Here is a 25,000-nt window from a genome sequence, read left to right as displayed (position 1 = left end):
TTTCTGCGTGATTTTGTTTCTGAAGCTTGGCCTGTGCAGGCCGCCACCAGACAAGGGTGCTTGCTTTTTAACATTAGCCGTAGTCGTGGCCGAGAGGTTAAGGCGATGGACTTGAAATCCATTGGGGTCTCCCCACGCAGGTTCGAACTCTGCTGACTACGGGAGGGATTTGCAGTATTGCTTTAGATTTCTGTGACGGTAATTGTGCCTTCTATTGTCCTTCGCTCTATGTGCCATAACTGCTTCTAGCTTTCATCCTCGTGACACCTGCGTCTCTTCTGGGCAGCTTGTTGTAAAACTGCTGCTTTATAAAAGGTGAGAAGCCAGTTCTCCACAAAAGCCCGGATAGCTCAGTCGGTAGAGCATCAGACTTTTAATCTGAGGGTCCAGGGTTCAAGTCCCTATTCGGGTGAAGGTCTGTCTGCTTTTGGCGGAGTCACCTTGCTATCACTACGGTCCATCTCTTCTTCTGAATCTGTACTGGAGCGATGTTCCTTCCTGCTCCAGGGTATCAGTGCACCTCCCTTGTTTGGCACACCTGATTCTGATGGTCAGCTCGTTAGGAAAGCGCGCTCACAGAGTGAGTAGAATAAGACAGACCTCCGAATTGTGCAGTGCTGTCGGTCCCCAGGCCCAGCACTGAAAAACGTCATTACATAGGATGAGACATGGAAGCCTGATTTCTCTTAGAGCGATGTTCCTTCCTTCTCCAGGGGGTCAGTGCATCTTCCTTGTTCGGCACACATGATTCTGATGGTCAGCCCTTTAGGAAAGAGTGCTCACGGAGTGAGTAGAATAAGACAGACTTCCCAATTGTGCAGTGCTGTCGGTCCCCAGGGCCAGTACTGAAAAACCCCATTACATAGAATGAGACATGGCAGCCTGATTTCTCCTCAGTGGGACTGCTGTTTTAGCTGCATCCAGGGCTAGCTTACAATCTCCGCTTGCTAGCTTGCAAGTAGGTCAGGCAGCAGTGTTACACACAACATGGCAGAAGGTGGTCTGCTTAATTCAAGTCCCTGTTTGGGCGAAGGTCAGTCTTCTTTTTGTAGGCCTCAGCTTGCTATCACTACGGTCCATCTCTTCTGCTGACTCTGTACTAGAGCGATGTTCCTTCCTGCTCCCGGGGATCAGTGCATCTCCCTTGTTCGGCAAACCTGATTCTGATGGTCATCCCTTTAGGAAAGAGTGCTCACAGAGTGAGTAGATTAAGACAGACTTCCCAATTGTGCAGTGCTGTCGGTCCCCAGGGCCAGTACTGAAAAACCCCATTACATAGGATGAGACATGGCAGCCTAATTTCTCCTCAGTGGGACCACTGTTTTACCCGCTTGCAGGGCTAGCTTGCAATCTCCGCTTGCTGACTGAGCTGGGTTGGTTGCAAGTAGGTCAGGCAGCAGTGTTGGACACAAACTGAGCAGAAACTGGTCCACTCCCGTAGTCGTGGCCGAGTGGTTAAGGCGATGGACTAGAAATCCATTGGGGTCTCCCCGCGCAGGTTCGAATCCTGCCGACTACGCTGAAGGCCATGAGGCAAAGCATCCATGCATTTTTCACGGTCCTCGCACTTATTTGCGAATTGTCTAGTCCCTCTTCGATGGACAAACACGCCGCTGCTGCTTCTTGTATCCGGGCTCCAGGGGTTGTCTTGGGTGAGCCAGTGGCACGCCGTGATCGTATAGTGGTTAGTACTCTGTGTTGTGGCCGCAGCAACCCTCGTTCGAATCCGGGTCACGGCAACCCTTTGCCGTTTAGTATAGGGGAAGGTTGAAAATTTTTTACCACCTCATCTTTCTGCGTGATTTTGTTTCTGAAGCTTGGCCTGTGCAGGGCGCCACCAGACAAGGGCGCTTGCTTTTTAACATTAGCCGTAGTCGTGGCCGAGAGGTTAAGGCGATGGACTTGAAATCCATTGGGGTCTCCCCATGCAGGTTCAAACTCTGCCGACTACGGGAGGGATTTGCAGTATTGCTTTAGATTTCTGTGACCTAATTGTGCCTTCTATTGTCCTTCGCTCTCTGTGCCATAACTGCTTCTAGCTTTCATCCTCGTGACACCTGCGTCTCTTCTGGGCAGCTTGTTGTAAAACTGCTGCTTTATAAAAGGTGAGATGCCAGTTCTCCACAAGAGCCCGGATAGCTCAGTCGGTAGAGCATCAGACTTTTAATCTGAGGGTCCAGGGTTCAAGTCCCTGTTTGGGTGAAGGTCTGTCTGCTTTTGGCGGAGTCACCTTGCTATCACTACGGTCCATCTCTTCTTCTGAATCTGTACTAGAGCGATGTTCCTTCCTGCTCCCGGGGATCAGTGCATCTCCCTTGTTCGGCAACCCTGATTCTGATGGTCAGCCCTTTAGGAAAGCGCGCTCACAGAGTGAGTAGAATAAGACAGACCTCCGAATTGTGCAGTGCTGTCGGTCCCCAGGCCCAGCACTGAAAAACGTCATTACATAGGATGAGACATGGCAGCCTGATTTCTCTTAGAGCGATGTTCCTTCCTTCTCCAGGGGATCAGTGCATCTCCCTTGTTCGGCAACCCTGATTCTGATGGTCAGCCCTTTAGGAAAGAGTGCTCAGAGAGTGAGTAGAATAAGACAGACTTCCCAATTGTGCAGTGCTGTCGGTCCCCAGGGCCAGTACTGAAAAACCCCATTACATAGGATGAGACATGGCAGCCTGATTTCTCCTCAGTGGGACCACTGTTTTACCCGCTTGCAGGGCTAGCTTGCAATCTCCGCTTGCTGACTGAGCTGGGTTGGTTGCAAGTAGGTCAGGCAGCAGTGTTGGACACAAACTGAGCAGAAACTGGTCCACTCCCGTAGTCGTGGCCGAGTGGTTAAGGCGCTGGACTAGAAATCCATTGGGGTCTCCCCGCGCAGGTTTGAATCCTGCCGACTACGCTGAAAGCCATGAGGCAAAGCATCCATGCATTTTTCACGGTCCTCGCACTTATTTGCGAAATGTCCAGTCCCTCTTCGATGGACAAACACGCCGCTGCTGCTTCTTGTATCCGGGCTCCAGGGGTTGTCTTGGGTGAGCCAGTGGCACGCCGTAATTGTATAGTGGTTATTACTCTGTGTTATGGCTGCAGCAACCCCCGTTCGAATCCGGGTCACGGCAACCCTTTGCCGTTGAGTATACGGGAAGGTTGAAAATTTTTTACCACCTCATCTTTCTGCGTGATTTTGTTTCTGAAGCTTGGCCTGTGCAGGGCGCCACCAGACAAGGGCGCTTGCTTTCTAACATTAGGCATAGTCATGGCCGAGAGGTAAAGGCGATGGATTTGAAATCCATTGGGGTCTCCCCGCGCAGGTTCGAACTCTGCCGACTACGGGAGGGATTTATAGTACTGCCTTAGGTTTCTGTGACGGTAATTGTGCCTTCTATGGTCCTTCGCTCTCTGTGCCATAACTGCTTCTAGCTCTTCTAGGCAGCTTGTTGTAAAACTGCTGCTTTATAAAAGGTGAGAAGCCAGTGCTCCACAAGAGCCCGGATAGCTCAGTCGGTAGAGCATCAGACTTTTAATCTGAGGGTCCAGGGTTCAAGTCCCTGTTCGGGTGAAGGTCTGTCTACTTTTGGCGGAGTCACCTTGCTATCACTATGGTCCATCTCTTCTTCTGAATCTGTACTGGAGCGGTGTTCCTTCCTGCTCCAGGGTATCAGTGCACCTCCCTTGTTTGGCACACCTGATTCTGATGGTCAGCTCGTTAGGAAAGCGCGCTCACAGAGTGAGTAGAATAAGACAGACCTCCGAATTGTGCAGTGCTGTCGGTCCCCAGGCCCAGCACTGAAAAACCCCATTACATAGGATGAGACATGGCAGCCTGATTTCTCCTCAGTGGGACTGCTGTTTTTCCCGCTTCCAGGGCTAGGTTACAATCTCGGCTTGCTAGGTTGCAAGTAGGTCAGGCAGCAATGTGACACAAAACAGGGCAGAAGGTGGTCTGCTTAATTCAAGTCCCTGTTTGGGCGAAGGTCAGTCTACTTTTTGGAGGCCTCAGCTTGCTATCACTACGGGTCCATCTCTTCTGCTGACTGTATTAGAGCGATGTTCCTTCCTTCTCCCGGGGATCAGTGCATCTCCTTTGTTCGGCACACATGATTCTGATGGTCAGCCCTTTAGGAAAGAGTGCTCACAGAGTGAGTAGAATAAGACAGACTTCCCAATTGTGCAGTGCTGTCGGTCCCCAGGGCCAGTACTGAAAAACCCCATTACATAGGATGAGACATGGCAGCCTGATTTCTCCTCAGTGGGAGCGCTGTTTTACCCGCTTGCAGGGCTAGCTTGCAATCTCCGCTTGCTGACTGAGCTGGGTTGGTTGCAAGTAGGACAGGCAGCAGTGTTGGACACAAACTGAGCAGTAATTGGTCTACTCCCGTAGACGTGGCCGAGTGGTTAAGGCGATGGACTTGAAATCCATTGGGGTCTCCCCGCGCAGGTTCGAATCCTGCCGACTATGCTGTTTGCTGAAGGCCATGAGGCAAAGCATCCATGTATTTTTTACGGTCCTCGCACTTATTTGCGAAATGTCCAGACCCTCTTCGATGGACAAACACGCCGCTGCTGCTTCTTGTATCCGGGCTCCAGGGGTTGTCTTGGGAGAGCCAGTGGCACGCCGTGATCGTATAGTGGTTAGTACTCTGCGTTGTGGCCGCAGCAACCCCGGTTCGAATCCGGGTCACGGCAACCCTTTGCCATTGAGTATACGGGAAGGTTGAAAATATTTTACCACCTCATCTTTCTGCTTGATTTTGTTTCTGAAGCTTGGCCTGTGCAGGGCGCCATCAGACAAGGGGGCTTGCTTTCTAACATTATGCGTAGTCATGGCCGAGAGGTTAAGGCGATGGACTTGAAAACCATTGTGGTCTCCCTGCGCAGGTTCGAGCTCTGCCAACTACGGTAGGGATTTGCAGTATTGCTTTAGCTTTCTGTGACGGTAATTGTGCCATCTATGGTCCTTCGCTCTCTGTGCCATAACTGCTTCTAGCTTTCATCCTCGTTACACCTGCGTCTCTTCTGGGCAGCTTGTTGTAAAATTGCTGATTTATAAAAGGTGAGAAGCCAGTGCCCCAAAAGAGCCCGGATAGCTCAGTCGGTAGAGCATCAGACTTTTAATCTGAGGGTCCAGGGTTCAAGTCCCTGTTCGGGTGAAGGTCTGTCTACTTTTGGCGGAGTCACCTTGCTATCACTATGGTCCATCTCTTCTTCTGAATCTGTACTGGAGCGGTGTTCCTTCCTGCTCCAGGGTATCAGTGCACCTCCCTTGTTTGGCACACCTGATTCTGATGGTCAGCTCGTTAGGAAAGCGCGCTCACAGAGTGAGTAGAATAAGACAGACCTCCGAATTGTGCAGTGCTGTCGGTCCCCAGGCCCAGCACTGAAAAACCCCATTACATAGGATGAGACATGGCAGCCTGATTTCTCCTCAGTGGGACTGCTAATTTTCCCGCTTCCAGGGCTAGCTTACAATCTCGGCTTGCTAGGTTGCAAGTAGGTCAGGCAGCAATGTGACACACAACAGGGCAGAAGGTGGTCTGCTTAATTCAAGTCCCTGTTTGGGCGAAGGTCAGTCTACTTTTTGGAGGCCTCAGCTAGCTATCACTACGGGACCATCTCTTCTGCTGACTCTGTATTAGAGCGATGTTCCTTCCTTCTCCCGGGGATCAGTGCATCTCCCTTGTTCGGCACACATGATTCTGATGGTCAGCCCTTTAGGAAAGAGTGCTCACAGAGTGAGTAGAATAAGACAGACCTCCCATTTGTGCAGTTGTGTCGGTCCCGAGGGCCAGTACTGAAAAACCCCATTACATAGGATGAGACATGGCAGCCTGATTTCTCCTCAGTGGGACTGCTGTTTTTCCCGCCTCCAGGGCTAGCTTACAATCTCGGCTTGCTAGGTTGCAAGTAGGTCAGGCAGCAATGTGACATACAACAGGGCAGAAGGTGGTCTGCTTAATTCAAGTCCCTGTTTGGGCGAAGGTCAGTCTACTTTTTGGAGGCCTCAGCTTGCTATCACTACGGGTCCATCTCTTCTGCTGACTCTGTATTAGAGCGATGTTCCTTCCTTCTCCCGGGGATCAGTGCATCTCCTTTGTTCGGCACACATGATTCTGATGGTCAGCCCTTTAGGAAAGAGTGCTCACAGAGTGAGTAGAATAAGACAGACTTCCCAATTGTGCAGTGCTGTCGGTCCCCAGGGCCAGTACTGAAAAACCCCATTACATAGGATGAGACATGGCAGCCTGATTTCTCCTCAGTGGGAGCGCTGTTTTACACGCTTGCAGGGCTAGCTTGCAATCTCCGCTTGCTGACTGAGCTGGGTTGGTTGCAAGTAGGACAGGCAACAGTGTTGGACACAAACTGAGCAGTAATTGGTCTACTCCCCCGTACTCGTGGCCGAGTGGTTAAGGCGATGCACTTGAAATCCATTGGGGTCTCCCCGCGCAGGTTCGAATCCTGCCCACTTCGCTGTTTGCTGAAGGCCATGAGGCAAAGCCTTAATTCAAGTCCCTGTTTGGGCGTAGGTCAGTCTTCTTTTTGTAGGCCTCAGCTTGCTATAACTACGGTCCATCTCTTCTGCTGACTCTGTACTAGAGCGATGTTCCTTTCTGCTCCCGGGGATCAGTGCATCTCCCTTGTTCGGCAAACCTGATTCTGATGGTCAGCCCTTTAGGAAAAAGTGCTCACAGAGTGAGTAGAATAAGACAGACTTCCCAATTGTGCAGTGCTGTCGGTCCCCAGGGCCAGTACTGAAAAACCCCATTACATAGGATGAGACATGGCAGCCTGATTTCTCCTCAGAGGGACCGATGTTTTACCCGCTTGCAGGGCTAGCTTGCAATCTCTGCTTGCTGACTGAGCTGGGTTGGTTGCAAGTAGGTCAGGCAGCAGTGTTGGACACAAACTGAGCAGTAATTGGTCTACTCCCGTAGTCGTGGCCGAGTGGTTAAGGCGATGGACTTGAAATCCATTGGGGTCTCCCCGCGCAGGTTCGAATCCTGCCGACTGCGCTTTTTGCTGAATGCCATGAGGCAAAGCATCCATGCATTTTTCACGGTCCTCGCACTTATTTGCGAAATGTCCAGACCCTCTTCGATGGACAAACACGCCGCTGCTGCTTCTTGTATCCGGGCTCCAGGGGTTGTCTTGGGAGAGCCAGTGGCACGCCGTGATCGTATAGTGGTTAGTACTCTGCGTTGTGGCCGCAGCAACCCCGGTTCGAATCCGGGTCACGGCAACCCTTTGCCGTTGAGTATACGGGAAGGTTGAAAATATTTTACCACCTCATCTTTCTGCTTGATTTTGTTTCTGAAGCTTGGCCTGTGCAGGGCGCCATCAGACAAGGGGGCTTGCTTTCTAACATTATGCGTAGTCATGGCCGAGAGGTTAAGGCGATGGACTTGAAATCCATTGGGATCTCCCTGCGCAGGTTTGAGCTCTGCCAACTACGGGAGGGATTTGCAGTATTGATTTAGCTTTCTGTGACGGTAATTGTGCCATCTATGGTCCTTCGCTCTCTGTGCCATAACTGCTTCTAGCTTTCATCCTCGTTACACCTGCGTCTCTTCTGGGCAGCTTGTTGTAAAATTGCTGATTTATAAAAGGTGAGAAGCCAGTGCCCCAAAAGAGCCCGGATAGCTCAGTCGGTAGAGCATCAGACTTTTAATCTGAGGGTCCAGGGTTCAAGTCCCTGTTCGGGTGAAGGTCTGTCTACTTTTGGCGGAGTCACCTTGCTATCACTATGGTCCATCTCTTCTTCTGAATCTGTACTGGAGCGGTGTTCCTTCCTGCTCCAGGGTATCAGTGCACCTCCCTTGTTTGGCACACCTGATTCTGATGGTCAGCTCGTTAGGAAAGCGCGCTCACAGAGTGAGTAGAATAAGACAGACCTCCGAATTGTGCAGTGCTGTCGGTCCCCAGGCCCAGCACTGAAAAACCCCATTACATAGGATGAGACATGGCAGCCTGATTTCTCCTCAGTGGGACTGCTGTTTTTCCCGCTTCCAGGGCTAGGTTACAATCTCGGCTTGCTAGGTTGCAAGTAGGTCAGGCAGCAATGTGACACACAACAGGGCAGAAGGTGGTCTGCTTAATTCAAGTCCCTGTTTGGGCGAAGGTCAGTCTACTTTTTGGAGGCCTCAGCTTGCTATCACTACGGGTCCATCTCTTCTGCTGACTCTGTATTAGAGCGATGTTCCTTCCTTCTCCCGGGGATCAGTGCATCTCCTTTGTTCGGCACACATGATTCTGATGGTCAGCCCTTTAGGAAAGAGTGCTCACAGAGTGAGTAGAATAAGACAGACTTCCCAATTGTGCAGTGCTGTCGGTCCCCAGGGCCAGTACTGAAAAACCCCATTACATAGGATGAGACATGGCAGCCTGATTTCTCCTCAGTGGGAGCGCTGTTTTACCCGCTTGCAGGGCTAGCTTGCAATCTCCGCTTGCTGACTGAGCTGGGTTGGTTGCAAGTAGGACAGGCAGCAGTGTTGGACACAAACTGAGCAGTAATTGGTCTACTCCCGTAGATGTGGCCGAGTGGTTAAGGCGATGGACTTGAAATCCATTGGGGTCTCCCCGCGCAGGTTCGAATCCTGCCGACTATGCTGTTTGCTGAAGGCCATGAGGCAAAGCATCCATGTATTTTTCACGGTCCTCGCACTTATTTGCGAAATGTCCAGACCCTCTTCGATGGACAAACACGCCGCTGCTGCTTCTTGTATCCGGGCTCCAGGGGTTGTCTTGGGAGAGCCCGTGGCACGCCGTGATCGTATAGTGGTTAGTACTCTGCGTTGTGGCCGCAGCAACCCCGGTTCGAATCCGAGTCACGGCAACCCTTTGCCGTTGAGTATACGGGAAGGTTGAAAATATTTTACCACCTCATCTTTCTGCTTGATTTTGTTTCTGAAGCTTGGCCTGTGCAGGGCGCCATCAGACAAGGGGGCTTGCTTTCTAACATTATGCGTAGTCATGGCCGAGAGGTTAAGGCGATGGACTTGAAAACCATTGTGGTCTCCCTGCGCAGGTTCGAGCTCTGCCAACTACGGTAGGGATTTGCAGTATTGCTTTAGCTTTCTGTGACGGTAATTGTGCCATCTATGGTCCTTCGCTCTCTGTGCCATAACTGCTTCTAGCTTTCATCCTCGTTACACCTGCGTCTCTTCTGGGCAGCTTGTTGTAAAATTGCTGATTTATAAAAGGTGAGAAGCCAGTGCCCCAAAAGAGCCCGGATAGCTCAGTCGGTAGAGCATCAGACTTTTAATCTGAGGGTCCAGGGTTCAAGTCCCTGTTCGGGTGAAGGTCTGTCTACTTTTGGCGGAGTCACCTTGCTATCACTATGGTCCATCTCTTCTTCTGAATCTGTACTGGAGCGGTGTTCCTTCCTGCTCCAGGGTATCAGTGCACCTCCCTTGTTTGGCACACCTGATTCTGATGGTCAGCTCGTTAGGAAAGCGCGCTCACAGAGTGAGTAGAATAAGACAGACCTCCGAATTGTGCAGTGCTGTCGGTCCCCAGGCCCAGCACTGAAAAACCCCATTACATAGGATGAGACATGGCAGCCTGATTTCTCCTCAGTGGGACTGCTAATTTTCCCGCTTCCAGGGCTAGCTTACAATCTCGGCTTGCTAGGTTGCAAGTAGGTCAGGCAGCAATGTGACACACAACAGGGCAGAAGGTGGTCTGCTTAATTCAAGTCCCTGTTTGGGCGAAGGTCAGTCTACTTTTTGGAGGCCTCAGCTAGCTATCACTACGGGACCATCTCTTCTGCTGACTCTGTATTAGAGCGATGTTCCTTCCTTCTCCCGGGGATCAGTGCATCTCCCTTGTTCGGCACACATGATTCTGATGGTCAGCCCTTTAGGAAAGAGTGCTCACAGAGTGAGTAGAATAAGACAGACCTCCCATTTGTGCAGTTGTGTCGGTCCCGAGGGCCAGTACTGAAAAACCCCATTACATAGGATGAGACATGGCAGCCTGATTTCTCCTCAGTGGGACTGCTGTTTTTCCCGCTTCCAGGGCTAGCTTACAATCTCGGCTTGCTAGGTTGCAAGTAGGTTAGGCAGCAATGTGACATACAACAGGGCAGAAGGTGGTCTGCTTAATTCAAGTCCCTGTTTGGGCGAAGGTCAGTCTACATTTTGGAGGCCTCAGCTTGCTATCACTACGGGTCCATCTCTTCTGCTGACTCTGTATTAGAGCGATGTTCCTTCCTTCTCCCGGGGATCAGTGCATCTCCTTTGTTCGGCACACATGATTCTGATGGTCAGCCCTTTAGGAAAGAGTGCTCACAGAGTGAGTAGAATAAGACAGACTTCCCAATTGTGCAGTGCTGTCGGTCCCCAGGGCCAGTACTGAAAAACCCCATTACATAGGATGAGACATGGCAGCCTGATTTCTCCTCAGTGGGAGCGCTGTTTTACCCGCTTGCAGGGCTAGCTTGCAATCTCCGCTTGCTGACTGAGCTGGGTTGGTTGCAAGTAGGACAGGCAACAGTGTTGGACACAAACTGAGCAGTAATTGGTCTACTCCCGTAGTCGTGGCCGAGTGGTTAAGGCGATGCACTTGAATCCATTGGGGTCTCCCCGCGCAGGTTCGAATCCTGCCCACTACGCTGTTTGCTGAAGGCCATGAGGCAAAGCCTTAATTCAAGTCCCTGTTTGGGCGTAGGTCAGTCTTCTTTTTGTAGGCCTCAGCTTGCTATAACTACGGTCCATCTCTTCTGCTGACTCTGTACTAGAGCGATGTTCCTTTCTGCTCCCGGGGATCAGTGCATCTCCCTTGTTCGGCAAACCTGATTCTGATGGTCAGCCCTTTAGGAAAAAGTGCTCACAGAGTGAGTAGAATAAGACAGACTTCCCAATTGTGCAGTGCTGTCGGTCCCCAGGGCCAGTACTGAAAAACCCCATTACATAGGATGAGACATGGCAGCCTGATTTCTCCTCAGAGGGACCGATGTTTTACCCGCTTGCAGGGCTAGCTTGCAATCTCTGCTTGCTGACTGAGCTGGGTTGGTTGCAAGTAGGTCAGGCAGCAGTGTTGGACACAAACTGAGCAGTAATTGGTCTACTCCCGTAGTCGTGGCCGAGTGGTTAAGGCGATGGACTTGAAATCCATTGGGGTCTCCCCGCGCAGGTTCGAATCCTGCCGACTACGCTTTTTGCTGAATTCCATGAGGCAAAGCATCCATGCATTTTTCACGGTCCTCGCACTTATTTGCGAAATGTCCAGACCCTCTTCGATGGACAAACACGCCGCTGCTGCTTCTTGTATCCGGGCTCCAGGGGTTGTCTTGGGAGAGCCAGTGGCACGCCGTGATCGTATAGTGGTTAGTACTCTGCGTTGTGGCCGCAGCAACCCCGGTTCGAATCCGGGTCACGGCAACCCTTTGCCGTTGAGTATACGGGAAGGTTGAAAATATTTTACCACCTCATCTTTCTGCTTGATTTTGTTTCTGAAGCTTGGCCTGTGCAGGGCGCCATCAGACAAGGGGGCTTGCTTTCTAACATTATGCGTAGTCATGGCCGAGAGGTTAAGGCGATGGACTTGAAAACCATTGTGGTCTCCCTGCGCAGGTTCGAGCTCTGCCAACTACGGTAGGGATTTGCAGTATTGCTTTAGCTTTCTGTGACGGTAATTGTGCCATCTATGGTCCTTCGCTCTCTGTGCCATAACTGCTTCTAGCTTTCATCCTCGTTACACCTGCGTCTCTTCTGGGCAGCTTGTTGTAAAATTGCTGATTTATAAAAGGTGAGAAGCCAGTGCCCCAAAAGAGCCCGGATAGCTCAGTCGGTAGAGCATCAGACTTTTAATCTGAGGGTCCAGGGTTCAAGTCCCTGTTCGGGTGAAGGTCTGTCTACTTTTGGCGGAGTCACCTTGCTATCACTATGGTCCATCTCTTCTTCTGAATCTGTACTGGAGCGGTGTTCCTTCCTGCTCCAGGGTATCAGTGCACCTCCCTTGTTTGGCACACCTGATTCTGATGGTCAGCTCGTTAGGAAAGCGCGCTCACAGAGTGAGTAGAATAAGACAGACCTCCGAATTGTGCAGTGCTGTCGGTCCCCAGGCCCAGCACTGAAAAACCCCATTACATAGGATGAGACATGGCAGCCTGATTTCTCCTCAGTGGGACTGCTAATTTTCCCGCTTCCAGGGCTAGCTTACAATCTCGGCTTGCTAGGTTGCAAGTAGGTCAGGCAGCAATGTGACACACAACAGGGCAGAAGGTGGTCTGCTTAATTCAAGTCCCTGTTTGGGCGAAGGTCAGTCTACTTTTTGGAGGCCTCAGCTAGCTATCACTACGGGACCATCTCTTCTGCTGACTCTGTATTAGAGCGATGTTCCTTCCTTCTCCCGGGGATCAGTGCATCTCCCTTGTTCGGCACACATGATTCTGATGGTCAGCCCTTTAGGAAAGAGTGCTCACAGAGTGAGTAGAATAAGACAGACCTCCCATTTGTGCAGTTGTGTCGGTCCCGAGGGCCAGTACTGAAAAACCCCATTACATAGGATGAGACATGGCAGCCTGATTTCTCCTCAGTGGGACTGCTGTTTTTCCCGCTTCCAGGGCTAGCTTACAATCTCGGCTTGCTAGGTTGCAAGTAGGTCAGGCAGCAATGTGACATACAACAGGGCAGAAGGTGGTCTGCTTAATTCAAGTCCCTGTTTGGGCGAAGGTCAGTCTACTTTTTGGAGGCCTCAGCTTGCTATCACTACGGGTCCATCTCTTCTGCTGACTCTGTATTAGAGCGATGTTCCTTCCTTCTCCCGGGGATCAGTGCATCTCCTTTGTTCGGCACACATGATTCTGATGATCAGCCCTTTAGGAAAGAGTGCTCACAGAGTGAGTAGAATAAGACAGACTTCCCAATTGTGCAGTGCTGTCGGTCCCCAGGGCCAGTACTGAAAAACCCCATTACATAGGATGAGACATGGCAGCCTGATTTCTCCTCAGTGGGAGCGCTGTTTTACCCGCTTGCAGGGCTAGCTTGCAATCTCCGCTTGCTGACTGAGCTGGGTTGGTTGCAAGTAGGACAGGCAACAGTGTTGGACACAAACTGAGCAGTAATTGGTCTACTCCCGTAGTCGTGGCCGAGTGGTTAAGGCGATGGACTTGAAATCCATTGGGGTCTCCCCGCGCAGGTTCGAATCCTGCCGACTACGCTGTTTGCTGAAGGCCATGAGGCAAAGCCTTAATTCAAGTCCCTGTTTGGGCGTAGGTCAGTCTTCTTTTTGTAGGCCTCAGCTTGCTATAACTACGGTCCATCTCTTCTGCTGACTCTGTACTAGAGCGATGTTCCTTTCTGCTCCCGGGGATCAGTGCATCTCCCTTGTTCGGCAAACCTGATTCTGATGGTCAGCCCTTTAGGAAAAAGTGCTCACAGAGTGAGTAGAATAAGACAGACTTCCCAATTGTGCAGTGCTGTCGGTCCCCAGGGCCAGTACTGAAAAACCCCATTACATAGGATGAGACATGGCAGCCTGATTTCTCCTCAGAGGGACCGATGTTTTACCCGCTTGCAGGGCTAGCTTGCAATCTCTGCTTGCTGACTGAGCTGGGTTGGTTGCAAGTAGGTCAGGCAGCAGTGTTGGACACAAACTGAGCAGTAATTGGTCTACTCGCGTAGTCGTGGCCGAGTGGTTAAGGCGATGGACTTGAAATCCATTGGGGTCTCCTCGCGCAGGTTCGAATCCTGCCGACTACGCTTTTTGCTGAAGGCCATGAGGCAAAGCATCCATGCATTTTTCACGGTCCTCGCACTTATTTGCGAAATGTCCAGACCCTCTTCGATGGACAAACACGCCGCTGCTGCTTCTTGTATCCGGGCTCCAGGGGTTGTCTTGGGAGAGCCAGTGGCACGCCGTGATCGTATAGTGGTTAGTACTCTGCGTTGTGGCCGCAGCAACCCCGGTTCGAATCCGGGTCACGGCAACCCTTTGCCGTTGAGTATACGGGAAGGTTGAAAATATTTTACCACCTCATCTTTCTGCTTGATTTTGTTTCTGAAGCTTGGCCTGTGCAGGGCGCCATCAGACAAGGGGGCTTGCTTTCTAACATTATGCGTAGTCATGGCCGAGAGGTTAAGGCGATGGACTTGAAAACCATTGTGGTCTCCCTGCGCAGGTTCGAGCTCTGCCAACTACGGTAGGGATTTGCAGTATTGCTTTAGCTTTCTGTGACGGTAATTGTGCCATCTATGGTCCTTCGCTCTCTGTGCCATAACTGCTTCTAGCTTTCATCCTCGTTACACCTGCGTCTCTTCTGGGCAGCTTGTTGTAAAATTGCTGATTTATAAAAGGTGAGAAGCCAGTGCCCCAAAAGAGCCCGGATAGCTCAGTCGGTAGAGCATCAGACTTTTAATCTGAGGGTCCAGGGTTCAAGTCCCTGTTCGGGTGAAGGTCTGTCTACTTTTGGCGGAGTCACCTTGCTATCACTATGGTCCATCTCTTCTTCTGAATCTGTACTGGAGCGGTGTTCCTTCCTGCTCCAGGGTATCAGTGCACCTCCCTTGTTTGGCACACCTGATTCTGATGGTCAGCTCGTTAGGAAAGCGCGCTCACAGAGTGAGTAGAATAAGACAGACCTCCGAATTGTGCAGTGCTGTCGGTCCCCAGGCCCAGCACTGAAAAACCCCATTACATAGGATGAGACATGGCAGCCTGATTTCTCCTCAGTGGGACTGCTAATTTTCCCGCTTCCAGGGCTAGCTTACAATCTCGGCTTGCTAGGTTGCAAGTAGGTCAGGCAGCAATGTGACACACAACAGGGCAGAAGGTGGTCTGCTTAATTCAAGTCCCTGTTTGGGCGAAGGTCAGTCTACTTTTTGGAGGCCTCAGCTAGCTATCACTACGGGACCATCTCTTCTGCTGACTCTGTATTAGAGCGATGTTCCTTCCTTCTCCCGGGGATCAGTGCATCTCCCTTGTTCGGCACACATGATTCTGATGGTCAGCCCTTTAGGAAAGAGTGCTCACAGAGTGAGTAGAATAAGACAGACCTCCCATTTGTGCAGTTGTGTCGGTCCCGAGGGCCAGTACTGAAAAACCCCATTACATAGGATGAGACATGGCAGCCTGATTTCTCCTCAGTGGGACTGCTGTTTTTCCCGCTTCCAGGGCTAGCTTACAATCTCGGCTTGCTAGGTTGCAAGTAGGTCAGGCAGCAATGTGACATACAACAGGGCAGAAGGTGGTCTGCTTAATTCAAGTCCCTGTTTGGGCGAAGGTCAGTCTACTTTTTGGAGGCCTCAGCTTGCTATCACTACGGGTCCATCTCTTCTGCTGACTCTGTATTAGAGCGATGTTCCTTCCTTCTCCCGGGGATCAGTGCATCTCCTTTGTTCGGCACACATGATTCTGATGGTCAGCCCTTTAGGAAAGAGTGCTCACAGAGTGAGTAGAATAAGACAGACTTCCCAATTGTGCAGTGCTGTCGGTCCCCAGGGCCAGTACTGAAAAACCCCATTACATAGGATGAGACATGGCAGCCTGATTTCTCCTCAGTGGGAGCGCTGTTTTACACGCTTGCAGGGCTAGCTTGCAATCTCCGCTTGCTGACTGAGCTGGGTTGGTTGCAAGTAGGACAGGCAACAGTGTTGGACACAAACTGAGCAGTAATTGGTCTACTCCCCCGTACTCGTGGCCGAGTGGTTAAGGCGATGCACTTGAAATCCATTGGGGTCTCCCCGCGCAGGTTCGAATCCTGCCCACTTCGCTGTTTGCTGAAGGCCATGAGGCAAAGCCTTAATTCAAGTCCCTGTTTGGGCGTAGGTCAGTCTTCTTTTTGTAGGCCTCAGCTTGCTATAACTACGGTCCATCTCTTCTGCTGACTCTGTACTAGAGCGATGTTCCTTTCTGCTCCCGGGGATCAGTGCATCTCCCTTGTTCGGCAAACCTGATTCTGATGGTCAGCCCTTTAGGAAAAAGTGCTCACAGAGTGAGTAGAATAAGACAGACTTCCCAATTGTGCAGTGCTGTCGGTCCCCAGGGCCAGTACTGAAAAACCCCATTACATAGGATGAGACATGGCAGCCTGATTTCTCCTCAGAGGGACCGATGTTTTACCCGCTTGCAGGGCTAGCTTGCAATCTCTGCTTGCTGACTGAGCTGGGTTGGTTGCAAGTAGGTCAGGCAGCAGTGTTGGACACAAACTGAGCAGTAATTGGTCTACTCCCGTAGTCGTGGCCGAGTGGTTAAGGCGATGGACTTGAAATCCATTGGGGTCTCCCCGCGCAGGTTCGAATCCTGCCGACTGCGCTTTTTGCTGAATGCCATGAGGCAAAGCATCCATGCATTTTTCACGGTCCTCGCACTTATTTGCGAAATGTCCAGACCCTCTTCGATGGACAAACACGCCGCTGCTGCTTCTTGTATCCGGGCTCCAGGGGTTGTCTTGGGAGAGCCAGTGGCACGCCGTGATCGTATAGTGGTTAGTACTCTGCGTTGTGGCCGCAGCAACCCCGGTTCGAATCCGGGTCACGGCAACCCTTTGCCGTTGAGTATACGGGAAGGTTGAAAATATTTTACCACCTCATCTTTCTGCTTGATTTTGTTTCTGAAGCTTGGCCTGTGCAGGGCGCCATCAGACAAGGGGGCTTGCTTTCTAACATTATGCGTAGTCATGGCCGAGAGGTTAAGGCGATGGACTTGAAATCCATTGGGATCTCCCTGCGCAGGTTTGAGCTCTGCCAACTACGGGAGGGATTTGCAGTATTGATTTAGCTTTCTGTGACGGTAATTGTGCCATCTATGGTCCTTCGCTCTCTGTGCCATAACTGCTTCTAGCTTTCATCCTCGTTACACCTGCGTCTCTTCTGGGCAGCTTGTTGTAAAATTGCTGATTTATAAAAGGTGAGAAGCCAGTGCCCCAAAAGAGCCCGGATAGCTCAGTCGGTAGAGCATCAGACTTTTAATCTGAGGGTCCAGGGTTCAAGTCCCTGTTCGGGTGAAGGTCTGTCTACTTTTGGCGGAGTCACCTTGCTATCACTATGGTCCATCTCTTCTTCTGAATCTGTACTGGAGCGGTGTTCCTTCCTGCTCCAGGGTATCAGTGCACCTCCCTTGTTTGGCACACCTGATTCTGATGGTCAGCTCGTTAGGAAAGCGCGCTCACAGAGTGAGTAGAATAAGACAGACCTCCGAATTGTGCAGTGCTGTCGGTCCCCAGGCCCAGCACTGAAAAACCCCATTACATAGGATGAGACATGGCAGCCTGATTTCTCCTCAGTGGGACTGCTGTTTTTCCCGCTTCCAGGGCTAGGTTACAATCTCGGCTTGCTAGGTTGCAAGTAGGTCAGGCAGCAATGTGACACACAACAGGGCAGAAGGTGGTCTGCTTAATTCAAGTCCCTGTTTGGGCGAAGGTCAGTCTACTTTTTGGAGGCCTCAGCTTGCTATCACTACGGGTCCATCTCTTCTGCTGACTCTGTATTAGAGCGATGTTCCTTCCTTCTCCCGGGGATCAGTGCATCTCCTTTGTTCGGCACACATGATTCTGATGGTCAGCCCTTTAGGAAAGAGTGCTCACAGAGTGAGTAGAATAAGACAGACTTCCCAATTGTGCAGTGCTGTCGGTCCCCAGGGCCAGTACTGAAAAACCCCATTACATAGGATGAGACATGGCAGCCTGATTTCTCCTCAGTGGGAGCGCTGTTTTACCCGCTTGCAGGGCTAGCTTGCAATCTCCGCTTGCTGACTGAGCTGGGTTGGTTGCAAGTAGGACAGGCAGCAGTGTTGGACACAAACTGAGCAGTAATTGGTCTACTCCCGTAGATGTGGCCGAGTGGTTAAGGCGATGGACTTGAAATCCATTGGGGTCTCCCCGCGCAGGTTCGAATCCTGCCGACTATGCTGTTTGCTGAAGGCCATGAGGCAAAGCATCCATGTATTTTTCACGGTCCTCGCACTTATTTGCGAAATGTCCAGACCCTCTTCGATGGACAAACACGCCGCTGCTGCTTCTTGTATCCGGGCTCCAGGGGTTGTCTTGGGAGAGCCCGTGGCACGCCGTGATCGTATAGTGGTTAGTACTCTGCGTTGTGGCCGCAGCAACCCCGGTTCGAATCCGAGTCACGGCAACCCTTTGCCGTTGAGTATACGGGAAGGTTGAAAATATTTTACCACCTCATCTTTCTGCTTGATTTTGTTTCTGAAGCTTGGCCTGTGCAGGGCGCCATCAGACAAGGGGGCTTGCTTTCTAACATTATGCGTAGTCATGGCCGAGAGGTTAAGGCGATGGACTTGAAAACCATTGTGGTCTCCCTGCGCAGGTTCGAGCTCTGCCAACTACGGTAGGGATTTGCAGTATTGCTTTAGCTTTCTGTGACGGTAATTGTGCCATCTATGGTCCTTCGCTCTCTGTGCCATAACTGCTTCTAGCTTTCATCCTCGTTACACCTGCGTCTCTTCTGGGCAGCTTGTTGTAAAATTGCTGATTTATAAAAGGTGAGAAGCCAGTGCCCCAAAAGAGCCCGGATAGCTCAGTCGGTAGAGCATCAGACTTTTAATCTGAGGGTCCAGGGTTCAAGTCCCTGTTCGGGTGAAGGTCTGTCTACTTTTGGCGGAGTCACCTTGCTATCACTATGGTCCATCTCTTCTTCTGAATCTGTACTGGAGCGGTGTTCCTTCCTGCTCCAGGGTATCAGTGCACCTCCCTTGTTTGGCACACCTGATTCTGATGGTCAGCTCGTTAGGAAAGCGCGCTCACAGAGTGAGTAGAATAAGACAGACCTCCGAATTGTGCAGTGCTGTCGGTCCCCAGGCCCAGCACTGAAAAACCCCATTACATAGGATGAGACATGGCAGCCTGATTTCTCCTCAGTGGGACTGCTAATTTTCCCGCTTCCAGGGCTAGCTTACAATCTCGGCTTGCTAGGTTGCAAGTAGGTCAGGCAGCAATGTGACACACAACAGGGCAGAAGGTGGTCTGCTTAATTCAAGTCCCTGTTTGGGCGAAGGTCAGTCTACTTTTTGGAGGCCTCAGCTAGCTATCACTACGGGACCATCTCTTCTGCTGACTCTGTATTAGAGCGATGTTCCTTCCTTCTCCCGGGGATCAGTGCATCTCCCTTGTTCGGCACACATGATTCTGATGGTCAGCCCTTTAGGAAAGAGTGCTCACAGAGTGAGTAGAATAAGACAGACCTCCCATTTGTGCAGTTGTGTCGGTCCCGAGGGCCAGTACTGAAAAACCCCATTACATAGGATGAGACATGGCAGCCTGATTTCTCCTCAGTGGGACTGCTGTTTTTCCCGCTTCCAGGGCTAGCTTACAATCTCGGCTTGCTAGGTTGCAAGTAGGTTAGGCAGCAATGTGACATACAACAGGGCAGAAGGTGGTCTGCTTAATTCAAGTCCCTGTTTGGGCGAAGGTCAGTCTACATTTTGGAGGCCTCAGCTTGCTATCACTACGGGTCCATCTCTTCTGCTGACTCTGTATTAGAGCGATGTTCCTTCCTTCTCCCGGGGATCAGTGCATCTCCTTTGTTCGGCACACATGATTCTGATGGTCAGCCCTTTAGGAAAGAGTGCTCACAGAGTGAGTAGAATAAGACAGACTTCCCAATTGTGCAGTGCTGTCGGTCCCCAGGGCCAGTACTGAAAAACCCCATTACATAGGATGAGACATGGCAGCCTGATTTCTCCTCAGTGGGAGCGCTGTTTTACCCGCTTGCAGGGCTAGCTTGCAATCTCCGCTTGCTGACTGAGCTGGGTTGGTTGCAAGTAGGACAGGCAACAGTGTTGGACACAAACTGAGCAGTAATTGGTCTACTCCCGTAGTCGTGGCCGAGTGGTTAAGGCGATGCACTTGAATCCATTGGGGTCTCCCCGCGCAGGTTCGAATCCTGCCCACTACGCTGTTTGCTGAAGGCCATGAGGCAAAGCCTTAATTCAAGTCCCTGTTTGGGCGTAGGTCAGTCTTCTTTTTGTAGGCCTCAGCTTGCTATAACTACGGTCCATCTCTTCTGCTGACTCTGTACTAGAGCGATGTTCCTTTCTGCTCCCGGGGATCAGTGCATCTCCCTTGTTCGGCAAACCTGATTCTGATGGTCAGCCCTTTAGGAAAAAGTGCTCACAGAGTGAGTAGAATAAGACAGACTTCCCAATTGTGCAGTGCTGTCGGTCCCCAGGGCCAGTACTGAAAAACCCCATTACATAGGATGAGACATGGCAGCCTGATTTCTCCTCAGAGGGACCGATGTTTTACCCGCTTGCAGGGCTAGCTTGCAATCTCTGCTTGCTGACTGAGCTGGGTTGGTTGCAAGTAGGTCAGGCAGCAGTGTTGGACACAAACTGAGCAGTAATTGGTCTACTCCCGTAGTCGTGGCCGAGTGGTTAAGGCGATGGACTTGAAATCCATTGGGGTCTCCCCGCGCAGGTTCGAATCCTGCCGACTACGCTTTTTGCTGAATTCCATGAGGCAAAGCATCCATGCATTTTTCACGGTCCTCGCACTTATTTGCGAAATGTCCAGACCCTCTTCGATGGACAAACACGCCGCTGCTGCTTCTTGTATCCGGGCTCCAGGGGTTGTCTTGGGAGAGCCAGTGGCACGCCGTGATCGTATAGTGGTTAGTACTCTGCGTTGTGGCCGCAGCAACCCCGGTTCGAATCCGGGTCACGGCAACCCTTTGCCGTTGAGTATACGGGAAGGTTGAAAATATTTTACCACCTCATCTTTCTGCTTGATTTTGTTTCTGAAGCTTGGCCTGTGCAGGGCGCCATCAGACAAGGGGGCTTGCTTTCTAACATTATGCGTAGTCATGGCCGAGAGGTTAAGGCGATGGACTTGAAAACCATTGTGGTCTCCCTGCGCAGGTTCGAGCTCTGCCAACTACGGTAGGGATTTGCAGTATTGCTTTAGCTTTCTGTGACGGTAATTGTGCCATCTATGGTCCTTCGCTCTCTGTGCCATAACTGCTTCTAGCTTTCATCCTCGTTACACCTGCGTCTCTTCTGGGCAGCTTGTTGTAAAATTGCTGATTTATAAAAGGTGAGAAGCCAGTGCCCCAAAAGAGCCCGGATAGCTCAGTCGGTAGAGCATCAGACTTTTAATCTGAGGGTCCAGGGTTCAAGTCCCTGTTCGGGTGAAGGTCTGTCTACTTTTGGCGGAGTCACCTTGCTATCACTATGGTCCATCTCTTCTTCTGAATCTGTACTGGAGCGGTGTTCCTTCCTGCTCCAGGGTATCAGTGCACCTCCCTTGTTTGGCACACCTGATTCTGATGGTCAGCTCGTTAGGAAAGCGCGCTCACAGAGTGAGTAGAATAAGACAGACCTCCGAATTGTGCAGTGCTGTCGGTCCCCAGGCCCAGCACTGAAAAACCCCATTACATAGGATGAGACATGGCAGCCTGATTTCTCCTCAGTGGGACTGCTAATTTTCCCGCTTCCAGGGCTAGCTTACAATCTCGGCTTGCTAGGTTGCAAGTAGGTCAGGCAGCAATGTGACACACAACAGGGCAGAAGGTGGTCTGCTTAATTCAAGTCCCTGTTTGGGCGAAGGTCAGTCTACTTTTTGGAGGCCTCAGCTAGCTATCACTACGGGACCATCTCTTCTGCTGACTCTGTATTAGAGCGATGTTCCTTCCTTCTCCCGGGGATCAGTGCATCTCCCTTGTTCGGCACACATGATTCTGATGGTCAGCCCTTTAGGAAAGAGTGCTCACAGAGTGAGTAGAATAAGACAGACCTCCCATTTGTGCAGTTGTGTCGGTCCCGAGGGCCAGTACTGAAAAACCCCATTACATAGGATGAGACATGGCAGCCTGATTTCTCCTCAGTGGGACTGCTGTTTTTCCCGCTTCCAGGGCTAGCTTACAATCTCGGCTTGCTAGGTTGCAAGTAGGTCAGGCAGCAATGTGACATACAACAGGGCAGAAGGTGGTCTGCTTAATTCAAGTCCCTGTTTGGGCGAAGGTCAGTCTACTTTTTGGAGGCCTCAGCTTGCTATCACTACGGGTCCATCTCTTCTGCTGACTCTGTATTAGAGCGATGTTCCTTCCTTCTCCCGGGGATCAGTGCATCTCCTTTGTTCGGCACACATGATTCTGATGATCAGCCCTTTAGGAAAGAGTGCTCACAGAGTGAGTAGAATAAGACAGACTTCCCAATTGTGCAGTGCTGTCGGTCCCCAGGGCCAGTACTGAAAAACCCCATTACATAGGATGAGACATGGCAGCCTGATTTCTCCTCAGTGGGAGCGCTGTTTTACCCGCTTGCAGGGCTAGCTTGCAATCTCCGCTTGCTGACTGAGCTGGGTTGGTTGCAAGTAGGACAGGCAACAGTGTTGGACACAAACTGAGCAGTAATTGGTCTACTCCCGTAGTCGTGGCCGAGTGGTTAAGGCGATGGACTTGAAATCCATTGGGGTCTCCCCGCGCAGGTTCGAATCCTGCCGACTACGCTGTTTGCTGAAGGCCATGAGGCAAAGCCTTAATTCAAGTCCCTGTTTGGGCGTAGGTCAGTCTTCTTTTTGTAGGCCTCAGCTTGCTATAACTACGGTCCATCTCTTCTGCTGACTCTGTACTAGAGCGATGTTCCTTTCTGCTCCCGGGGATCAGTGCATCTCCCTTGTTCGGCAAACCTGATTCTGATGGTCAGCCCTTTAGGAAAAAGTGCTCACAGAGTGAGTAGAATAAGACAGACTTCCCAATTGTGCAGTGCTGTCGGTCCCCAGGGCCAGTACTGAAAAACCCCATTACATAGGATGAGACATGGCAGCCTGATTTCTCCTCAGAGGGACCGATGTTTTACCCGCTTGCAGGGCTAGCTTGCAATCTCTGCTTGCTGACTGAGCTGGGTTGGTTGCAAGTAGGTCAGGCAGCAGTGTTGGACACAAACTGAGCAGTAATTGGTCTACTCGCGTAGTCGTGGCCGAGTGGTTAAGGCGATGGACTTGAAATCCATTGGGGTCTCCTCGCGCAGGTTCGAATCCTGCCGACTACGCTTTTTGCTGAAGGCCATGAGGCAAAGCATCCATGCATTTTTCACGGTCCTCGCACTTATTTGCGAAATGTCCAGACCCTCTTCGATGGACAAACACGCCGCTGCTGCTTCTTGTATCCGGGCTCCAGGGGTTGTCTTGGGAGAGCCAGTGGCACGCCGTGATCGTATAGTGGTTAGTACTCTGCGTTGTGGCCGCAGCAACCCCGGTTCGAATCCGGGTCACGGCAACCCTTTGCCGTTGAGTATACGGGAAGGTTGAAAATATTTTACCACCTCATCTTTCTGCTTGATTTTGTTTCTGAAGCTTGGCCTGTGCAGGGCGCCATCAGACAAGGGGGCTTGCTTTCTAACATTATGCGTAGTCATGGCCGAGAGGTTAAGGCGATGGACTTGAAAACCATTGTGGTCTCCCTGCGCAGGTTCGAGCTCTGCCAACTACGGTAGGGATTTGCAGTATTGCTTTAGCTTTCTGTGACGGTAATTGTGCCATCTATGGTCCTTCGCTCTCTGTGCCATAACTGCTTCTAGCTTTCATCCTCGTTACACCTGCGTCTCTTCTGGGCAGCTTGTTGTAAAATTGCTGATTTATAAAAGGTGAGAAGCCAGTGCCCCAAAAGAGCCCGGATAGCTCAGTCGGTAGAGCATCAGACTTTTAATCTGAGGGTCCAGGGTTCAAGTCCCTGTTCGGGTGAAGGTCTGTCTACTTTTGGCGGAGTCACCTTGCTATCACTATGGTCCATCTCTTCTTCTGAATCTGTACTGGAGCGGTGTTCCTTCCTGCTCCAGGGTATCAGTGCACCTCCCTTGTTTGGCACACCTGATTCTGATGGTCAGCTCGTTAGGAAAGCGCGCTCACAGAGTGAGTAGAATAAGACAGACCTCCGAATTGTGCAGTGCTGTCGGTCCCCAGGCCCAGCACTGAAAAACCCCATTACATAGGATGAGACATGGCAGCCTGATTTCTCCTCAGTGGGACTGCTAATTTTCCCGCTTCCAGGGCTAGCTTACAATCTCGGCTTGCTAGGTTGCAAGTAGGTCAGGCAGCAATGTGACACACAACAGGGCAGAAGGTGGTCTGCTTAATTCAAGTCCCTGTTTGGGCGAAGGTCAGTCTACTTTTTGGAGGCCTCAGCTAGCTATCACTACGGGACCATCTCTTCTGCTGACTCTGTATTAGAGCGATGTTCCTTCCTTCTCCCGGGGATCAGTGCATCTCCCTTGTTCGGCACACATGATTCTGATGGTCAGCCCTTTAGGAAAGAGTGCTCACAGAGTGAGTAGAATAAGACAGACCTCCCATTTGTGCAGTTGTGTCGGTCCCGAGGGCCAGTACTGAAAAACCCCATTACATAGGATGAGACATGGCAGCCTGATTTCTCCTCAGTGGGACTGCTGTTTTTCCCGCCTCCAGGGCTAGCTTACAATCTCGGCTTGCTAGGTTGCAAGTAGGTCAGGCAGCAATGTGACATACAACAGGGCAGAAGGTGGTCTGCTTAATTCAAGTCCCTGTTTGGGCGAAGGTCAGTCTACTTTTTGGAGGCCTCAGCTTGCTATCACTACGGGTCCATCTCTTCTGCTGACTCTGTATTAGAGCGATGTTCCTTCCTTCTCCCGGGGATCAGTGCATCTCCTTTGTTCGGCACACATGATTCTGATGGTCAGCCCTTTAGGAAAGAGTGCTCACAGAGTGAGTAGAATAAGACAGACTTCCCAATTGTGCAGTGCTGTCGGTCCCCAGGGCCAGTACTGAAAAACCCCATTACATAGGATGAGACATGGCAGCCTGATTTCTCCTCAGTGGGAGCGCTGTTTTACCCGCTTGCAGGGCTAGCTTGCAATCTCCGCTTGCTGACTGAGCTGGGTTGGTTGCAAGTAGGACAGGCAACAGTGTTGGACACAAACTGAGCAGTAATTGGTCTACTCCCGTAGTCGTGGCCGAGTGGTTAAGGCGATGGACTTGAAATCCATTGGGGTCTCCCCGCGCAGGTTCGAATCCTGCCGACTACGCTGTTTGCTGAAGGCCATGAGGCAAAGCCTTAATTCAAGTCCCTGTTTGGGCGTA

General features: G+C 51.2%; 33 non-coding genes across 33 annotated transcripts; all 33 read left to right on the top strand.

Annotated features, from left to right (window-relative positions):
- Positions 1–339: 339 nt before the first annotated feature.
- On the top strand, positions 340–412 carry trnak-uuu (transfer RNA lysine (anticodon UUU)). Its single transcript has one exon. It is a non-coding gene; the product is annotated as a tRNA-Lys (tRNA).
- Positions 413–1,437: 1,025 nt separating this feature from the next.
- Positions 1,438–1,519, top strand: trnas-aga (transfer RNA serine (anticodon AGA)). The gene has a single exon. It is a non-coding gene; the product is annotated as a tRNA-Ser (tRNA).
- Positions 1,520–2,129: 610 nt separating this feature from the next.
- On the top strand, positions 2,130–2,202 carry trnak-uuu (transfer RNA lysine (anticodon UUU)). Its single transcript has one exon. It is a non-coding gene; the product is annotated as a tRNA-Lys (tRNA).
- A 612-nt stretch (positions 2,203–2,814) lies between these two features.
- On the top strand, positions 2,815–2,896 carry trnas-aga (transfer RNA serine (anticodon AGA)). The gene has a single exon. It is a non-coding gene; the product is annotated as a tRNA-Ser (tRNA).
- Positions 2,897–3,483: 587 nt separating this feature from the next.
- Positions 3,484–3,556, top strand: trnak-uuu (transfer RNA lysine (anticodon UUU)). Its single transcript has one exon. It is a non-coding gene; the product is annotated as a tRNA-Lys (tRNA).
- An 818-nt stretch (positions 3,557–4,374) lies between these two features.
- On the top strand, positions 4,375–4,456 carry trnas-uga (transfer RNA serine (anticodon UGA)). The gene has a single exon. It is a non-coding gene; the product is annotated as a tRNA-Ser (tRNA).
- Positions 4,457–4,611: 155 nt separating this feature from the next.
- On the top strand, positions 4,612–4,683 carry trnah-gug (transfer RNA histidin (anticodon GUG)). Its single transcript has one exon. It is a non-coding gene; the product is annotated as a tRNA-His (tRNA).
- Positions 4,684–5,074: 391 nt separating this feature from the next.
- Positions 5,075–5,147, top strand: trnak-uuu (transfer RNA lysine (anticodon UUU)). The gene has a single exon. It is a non-coding gene; the product is annotated as a tRNA-Lys (tRNA).
- Positions 5,148–6,925: 1,778 nt separating this feature from the next.
- trnas-uga (transfer RNA serine (anticodon UGA)) lies at positions 6,926–7,007 on the top strand. The gene has a single exon. It is a non-coding gene; the product is annotated as a tRNA-Ser (tRNA).
- Positions 7,008–7,162: 155 nt separating this feature from the next.
- Positions 7,163–7,234, top strand: trnah-gug (transfer RNA histidin (anticodon GUG)). Its single transcript has one exon. It is a non-coding gene; the product is annotated as a tRNA-His (tRNA).
- Positions 7,235–7,625: 391 nt separating this feature from the next.
- Positions 7,626–7,698, top strand: trnak-uuu (transfer RNA lysine (anticodon UUU)). The gene has a single exon. It is a non-coding gene; the product is annotated as a tRNA-Lys (tRNA).
- Positions 7,699–8,518: 820 nt separating this feature from the next.
- trnas-uga (transfer RNA serine (anticodon UGA)) lies at positions 8,519–8,600 on the top strand. Its single transcript has one exon. It is a non-coding gene; the product is annotated as a tRNA-Ser (tRNA).
- A 618-nt stretch (positions 8,601–9,218) lies between these two features.
- trnak-uuu (transfer RNA lysine (anticodon UUU)) lies at positions 9,219–9,291 on the top strand. The gene has a single exon. It is a non-coding gene; the product is annotated as a tRNA-Lys (tRNA).
- Positions 9,292–11,066: 1,775 nt separating this feature from the next.
- trnas-uga (transfer RNA serine (anticodon UGA)) lies at positions 11,067–11,148 on the top strand. Its single transcript has one exon. It is a non-coding gene; the product is annotated as a tRNA-Ser (tRNA).
- Positions 11,149–11,303: 155 nt separating this feature from the next.
- trnah-gug (transfer RNA histidin (anticodon GUG)) lies at positions 11,304–11,375 on the top strand. The gene has a single exon. It is a non-coding gene; the product is annotated as a tRNA-His (tRNA).
- Positions 11,376–11,766: 391 nt separating this feature from the next.
- Positions 11,767–11,839, top strand: trnak-uuu (transfer RNA lysine (anticodon UUU)). The gene has a single exon. It is a non-coding gene; the product is annotated as a tRNA-Lys (tRNA).
- A 1,234-nt stretch (positions 11,840–13,073) lies between these two features.
- On the top strand, positions 13,074–13,155 carry trnas-uga (transfer RNA serine (anticodon UGA)). Its single transcript has one exon. It is a non-coding gene; the product is annotated as a tRNA-Ser (tRNA).
- Positions 13,156–13,615: 460 nt separating this feature from the next.
- Positions 13,616–13,697, top strand: trnas-uga (transfer RNA serine (anticodon UGA)). The gene has a single exon. It is a non-coding gene; the product is annotated as a tRNA-Ser (tRNA).
- Positions 13,698–13,852: 155 nt separating this feature from the next.
- Positions 13,853–13,924, top strand: trnah-gug (transfer RNA histidin (anticodon GUG)). The gene has a single exon. It is a non-coding gene; the product is annotated as a tRNA-His (tRNA).
- Positions 13,925–14,315: 391 nt separating this feature from the next.
- Positions 14,316–14,388, top strand: trnak-uuu (transfer RNA lysine (anticodon UUU)). Its single transcript has one exon. It is a non-coding gene; the product is annotated as a tRNA-Lys (tRNA).
- Positions 14,389–16,166: 1,778 nt separating this feature from the next.
- On the top strand, positions 16,167–16,248 carry trnas-uga (transfer RNA serine (anticodon UGA)). Its single transcript has one exon. It is a non-coding gene; the product is annotated as a tRNA-Ser (tRNA).
- A 155-nt stretch (positions 16,249–16,403) lies between these two features.
- On the top strand, positions 16,404–16,475 carry trnah-gug (transfer RNA histidin (anticodon GUG)). The gene has a single exon. It is a non-coding gene; the product is annotated as a tRNA-His (tRNA).
- Positions 16,476–16,866: 391 nt separating this feature from the next.
- trnak-uuu (transfer RNA lysine (anticodon UUU)) lies at positions 16,867–16,939 on the top strand. The gene has a single exon. It is a non-coding gene; the product is annotated as a tRNA-Lys (tRNA).
- Positions 16,940–17,759: 820 nt separating this feature from the next.
- Positions 17,760–17,841, top strand: trnas-uga (transfer RNA serine (anticodon UGA)). Its single transcript has one exon. It is a non-coding gene; the product is annotated as a tRNA-Ser (tRNA).
- Positions 17,842–18,459: 618 nt separating this feature from the next.
- On the top strand, positions 18,460–18,532 carry trnak-uuu (transfer RNA lysine (anticodon UUU)). The gene has a single exon. It is a non-coding gene; the product is annotated as a tRNA-Lys (tRNA).
- Positions 18,533–20,307: 1,775 nt separating this feature from the next.
- trnas-uga (transfer RNA serine (anticodon UGA)) lies at positions 20,308–20,389 on the top strand. Its single transcript has one exon. It is a non-coding gene; the product is annotated as a tRNA-Ser (tRNA).
- A 155-nt stretch (positions 20,390–20,544) lies between these two features.
- On the top strand, positions 20,545–20,616 carry trnah-gug (transfer RNA histidin (anticodon GUG)). The gene has a single exon. It is a non-coding gene; the product is annotated as a tRNA-His (tRNA).
- Positions 20,617–21,007: 391 nt separating this feature from the next.
- On the top strand, positions 21,008–21,080 carry trnak-uuu (transfer RNA lysine (anticodon UUU)). The gene has a single exon. It is a non-coding gene; the product is annotated as a tRNA-Lys (tRNA).
- Positions 21,081–22,314: 1,234 nt separating this feature from the next.
- trnas-uga (transfer RNA serine (anticodon UGA)) lies at positions 22,315–22,396 on the top strand. The gene has a single exon. It is a non-coding gene; the product is annotated as a tRNA-Ser (tRNA).
- Positions 22,397–22,856: 460 nt separating this feature from the next.
- On the top strand, positions 22,857–22,938 carry trnas-uga (transfer RNA serine (anticodon UGA)). The gene has a single exon. It is a non-coding gene; the product is annotated as a tRNA-Ser (tRNA).
- A 155-nt stretch (positions 22,939–23,093) lies between these two features.
- On the top strand, positions 23,094–23,165 carry trnah-gug (transfer RNA histidin (anticodon GUG)). Its single transcript has one exon. It is a non-coding gene; the product is annotated as a tRNA-His (tRNA).
- A 391-nt stretch (positions 23,166–23,556) lies between these two features.
- trnak-uuu (transfer RNA lysine (anticodon UUU)) lies at positions 23,557–23,629 on the top strand. The gene has a single exon. It is a non-coding gene; the product is annotated as a tRNA-Lys (tRNA).
- A 1,234-nt stretch (positions 23,630–24,863) lies between these two features.
- On the top strand, positions 24,864–24,945 carry trnas-uga (transfer RNA serine (anticodon UGA)). The gene has a single exon. It is a non-coding gene; the product is annotated as a tRNA-Ser (tRNA).
- The last annotated feature ends 55 nt before the right edge of the window (positions 24,946–25,000 follow it).

This window comes from Carassius carassius, chromosome 18, assembly GCF_963082965.1.
Source record: "Carassius carassius chromosome 18, fCarCar2.1, whole genome shotgun sequence".
Lineage (NCBI taxonomy): Eukaryota > Metazoa > Chordata > Actinopteri > Cypriniformes > Cyprinidae > Carassius > Carassius carassius.
The sequence above is the reverse complement of the archived record's forward strand: the minus strand, read 5'-3'. Positions and strand labels throughout refer to the sequence as shown.